Source organism: Acinonyx jubatus, unplaced genomic scaffold, assembly GCF_027475565.1.
Source record: "Acinonyx jubatus isolate Ajub_Pintada_27869175 unplaced genomic scaffold, VMU_Ajub_asm_v1.0 scaffold_21, whole genome shotgun sequence".
NCBI lineage: Eukaryota > Metazoa > Chordata > Mammalia > Carnivora > Felidae > Acinonyx > Acinonyx jubatus.
Genome location: NW_026463940.1, coordinates 193,357 through 198,246, shown reverse-complemented (window position 1 = coordinate 198,246; position 4,890 = coordinate 193,357). Strand labels below are relative to the sequence as shown.

The 4,890-nt window shown below is 48.1% G+C and overlaps 1 pseudogene; it reads left to right on the top strand.

Annotated features, from left to right (window-relative positions):
• Positions 1-288: 288 nt before the first annotated feature.
• On the top strand, positions 289-2,639 carry LOC128313740 (disintegrin and metalloproteinase domain-containing protein 21-like; annotated as a pseudogene).
• The last annotated feature ends 2,251 nt before the right edge of the window (positions 2,640-4,890 follow it).

The window sequence follows — 4,890 nt, the reverse complement described above, 5'->3', positions numbered from 1 at the left end:
GTCATCGATAGAAAGTGACCCAGCAGTACCACAGGACATTGAATTGGTAGAGAAGCTCAGGGTGTTAAATTTGCATATCCCATATTCACTAGCTTGAGGAAAGATGGAATGTGTTGAATAGAGCCATGTCTCTGGGTCCAAGTCCCCACTATGTCCATGTAAGCACTCTTGAACTGGCCCATCTGCTGCTTCCACATCCACCCCAGCTGAACTGTTGTGCAGGGTCACCCAATGCCACACTCTGGGACTGTTACCTAACCCCACAAGTGGCTTCCAGGTGCAGGGTGCTGGCCACCTGGCTCAGCCCTCTGTTGTGTCAGATGGCCTAGAGGTCACTTTGCTGAGGATCCTCCATTTATCCACTCTCACTGGCAGATGTCCCTGAGCAGGGGCATGAGGCTGGCAGAGGGCCAGATCACGCTGAGGGCGTCCCTCTTGAAGTTTGCACTCTGGGCAGTGCTATCTCTTGTCCAGGGTTCTCAAGGACGTCCCTCATGGCGCTACATCTCCTTGAGGTGTTAATTAGCAAGAAGGAGCTGCACAACGACAAGGGCATTCAGATGCCTGGCTGGCTGTCCTGTAGCCTGTGTTTTGGGGACAAGAGACACGTTATCCACATGCGGCGCAAGAAACCCTTTTGGTCCATACATCTGATGGTCCATACATCATCATTTTGGTTCATAAATACATCATTTTGGTCCATACATCATCTGCTGATGATGACTCAGGATGATCAGGGAGACTTGCAGATGGACTACCCCTCCATGCCTCCAGACTGTTACTACCGCAGCTATCTGGAGGAGATTCCTCTTTCCATGGTTACCACAGACATGTGCTATCAGGGCCTTGAATGTATCATGAAGTTGGATGGCATTGCCTATGAAATCAGACACCTCAGTGATTCGCAACATTTGAACACATTGTTTCTCAGAGAGTGGCCGACACCAATGCAATGGGACCTACTTATAACCTGGGATATAAGGAGCATAGGGAACACCCTGTTCCTCAAGCAAATGCCAGTGTAGTGCTCAGGATCTCTAGTAAGTTATAGTCATCCCATCATGGAATTTTGCTCTCAGACCCTAAACAATATATAGTGTGTTCAACCACGTGTCAAAATGTGCCCAATTCCTAATAAGGCTAGTTAGCTTAATTGACTCATTGTTTCATGGCATTCATGTAAGTTACTATATTGGTTTCATGATAATTTATAATGAGAGACATCCAGCTAACATGGGCAAATATGTGTTGCACCAGAGTCCTTTTTTTCGATTCTATGAGTCCAAGTGTTTTCAAATTCTTAAACCACATTCATCCTTAATTGAGATTTGAGATGGATCCCATGAAGTTAATTTCAGTCCAGTTGTATGCAGTATATGCCATCCACAAAGCCCCATCATGATAGGATATTTAGGCAGACATTATTTACTCATGTCTGTCATAGCAAAACATCAGACTGCAAAAAAATTTTGCTTTGTGGGTTGACACTGATGAATATGCTTGCCAGAAAAGGTCCAACTGCATTAGGACCCAATTCCCTTGTGTACCTGAAGCTTTCAGTGAGTGTTCTTTCATTCATATGCAGCAGAAAATCAGTGACAGATTAGGCAAGTGCCTCTTCAAACCTAAATGGTCCATTGAAATAAAAGCCTGACCCACAATCATTTTGGAAACTACTTAGCTGACCCAGGCAAGAATTGTGACTGCAGATCCTTAGAGCAGTGCTATAGCAATCTGTGCTGTATGAGTGATTGTATTTTAACCCATGGCAGCAAATGGAATACAGGCAGATGCTATACAGACTGCACCAACTCCGCTGCTTGGACACTCTGCAGAACAATCGAAGATATATGTGATCTTCCAGAGTACTGCCATGGGGTGTCCTTCTCGGGCCCTGATGACTTCCATATGCAAGATGGAACTGCGTGCATTGAAGAGGGCTGCTGCTATCATGGAAACTGCACTGACTGCACTATGCACTGCCAAGAAACTTTGGCAGAAATTCTGGGAAAGGTGAAGATGTCTGCTATACTATAAATCATAAAGGCAGCCTACATGGACACTACAGAAGACCCCGGGGAATTCAACGCTGAACCCTGTTCCCACACAGACGTGCCTTGTGGAAGGCTGCAGTGTAGGAATGTCACACATCTCCCTCAGCTGCAAGAGCATGTTGGATTCCATCTGTCTGAGATCCAGGGTTCTGATGTTTGGGGCTGGATTCACATCGTAGCACAGGAACAACCGAGATTGGTTGAGAACTGGTACTTCCTGTGCTCCTGGAAAGTTCTGTCAGGATACCTACTGCAATGGCAGTGGGGCTCAGCTGAATTATGACTCTATCCCAGAGAAATGCAGTCACAGAGGGATGTGCAACCATAACAGGAACTGCCACTGCCACATAGGCTGGGATCCTCCATGGTGCACGAACAAGGCACTGGTGGGAGCACAGTCAGTGGACCCCTCCAAGAAGAATTCAGTCAGTCAGGCAAAGTCATGAATCCATGGTATATCTCAGAGTGGTTTTTGGTCACATTTATGCCATAATAGCTGCATTCCTCTTTGTTGTTTCTGGAAATGTCAGAACTATAAACACACAGAAATTTAAGGAAGAGATTTTTGGAGAAGATAATCCATAATTTAGCCTCCATGCCCTGAACAGCTGTAGACAATGCATCTGGTGCATCTGTAAAAATACAGTATTTAGGCGGCACTGCTGACATCCACGTTTCCAAGGGACTGCGGGATACACAAGGGTCCTCAGGCACATCACGGCTCTGACACCAGGTCTCTCATGGGTCACCGACCAGTACTCTGAAATAAAACTTGAAAACTGCATGCTTGTGGCCTTTATGTAGTTTTTAAGCCTGTAAGAGCCCAAACTGAGCCTTAGTTTCTGGGAAGAGGACCTGAGTCAGAGCTGTGCCTTGAGCGGAAGTGTCTGGTTCCAGAATTAAGAGAAGGTGACACAAGCTCCTTTATTGGCAACTTCATGAGTTTTCTCCAAAACTGCGCTGTTGTGGACTGAAAAGTTTCTCATTCTCCAGGTAATCTGTCTTCCTTCAGTCCCATGTGGGTTCAGGATAATGGAGGGCTACCACCCACCCATACTACCTGTCCCACACGGGGGTGTCTGTGGGCTGTGAGGGGAGGGGACTGGCATTAGGTTCCACCTAGCACAAGCTGTGCCTCTCTGGAGACAAAATTTCCAAATGTGGGAGACTGAGATCATGAGGCTGAAAGAGCACCCCATAAATCAATCAGAAAGGTAGGCACAAGTGCCTATGGATGACTCTGGCATCCAGAGGGAGACCGGTAAATGTGAATCCCTGCTCTCTTTCTCTTGCCTACTTTTCAGTGAGTTTAACCTTAGATAAGAATCTGCCTAGGGTTCCCACTTTGGTTTTCCAAGCACCTTCTAGAATAACACAGAGGTGAGCCTCTGAAAGTTAGCGAATTCAGCCCCATCCGCTCCCAAGAAATCCTGTACTTGCTACCCTGTTTTCTATGTCCTGATCATTGCGAATGTGGGATGGAGGCCTGCCCTTCCCTGGGTCCTTGTGCCCTCTTGTTCTGGGCTCTGTAAGTCATAAATCCTGTGCTTCCATTTCCTTTGTTGGGGGTGTACTAAAACCCCACCTTCAGTCACAAGGGGCCCACACATCTCATGTACCCCAAGGGAGAGCTCAGATGCCTAGGGAGCTGCCTGTCACCCACTGTGACTTGCTGTTGCCACTTCCTTCAGCAGGTCACAGTCTACATGTTCTTAATTCAGTCCAGAAGCTGAGGTCCCACAATACATTTATCCCCAAGGATGGGATTGGGAGCCTAGCTGATGCCCCCCTACAATGCCTTAGACCTAAGAATGGCTCACTCATTCCTCACCCTCACGTCTCAGCTGCTATGGGAAGGAGCTGGTGCTTGCTGGTGGTCTGTAGCTTTGATTTGGGCTTATGCCAGGTGTTGCCAGAAACCCTCACCCTAAATTATCAGTGCCATAAAAGGTCATACACCCTGCAGAGACCAACAAGCAGGCACCAGTCTGGGGGTACAGGGGTGTGTATTTCCTATTCACCTCGAAAGGAGGTGGACACCGAGGACAGTGTTCCTAGATTAGTGTCGAAGAAGACGCCAGCTGCTTGGTCCACTGTGTTGTGGCCAGCACCGTGGTGTTGTGCTTGATTAGCCAGCCCTAGCTAGTGATGGAGGCAAATCTACAAGGAGCATCATGGCACCCAGGGTGGACGACTTGGCCAAGGCAAGCTCCCTCTAGTGGCTGCAATCCTCGCTGCTGTCGCCAATGGCTCCCCACTTGTCAGGTATTGAGAGGGACACCTCAGTGTGGGAGGCCACGGAACACGACTCCGGGAAGAGCTAACTTCTACCCCAGATTCTCCCTGTCACGATCCACTACACCTACATGTCCAAGGACCAGCGTGAGAGACAGAAATGGTGCCAGGCACTATACCATCATGGAAATGCAAGGCTTCCTGGAATCATTTGTCCAAAGGGAGGGAGACAAGGACATTGATTGGCTTTGTGGGTCTTCATCATTGGCTCCGAGCTGTTGCTTACAGCACTTGACATGCTGCAGCTGACTGAATTGGTCCAAGACCGCCAAAGTCATCATTCACTGAAAAACTCAAAGTATCCACAGCCTGTTTACAGACACACCCTAGAGGAGCCTCCAGACTTTTCACTCTATCAAAAGACCACGACAAGCACGCCAAAGCACAGGGCAGGAGACACAGACAAAAAAAAAGGGGGGAAGGCTCTGAGGAAGACGCTCCCCAAGCCCCCAGAGCTCACAGAGGTAGGAAGAAAGAAGCTCTGATTCCTGGGACTTGGATTTTTATGGCATGGCAGCACAGGCCCACTGGGAGAGGTCAA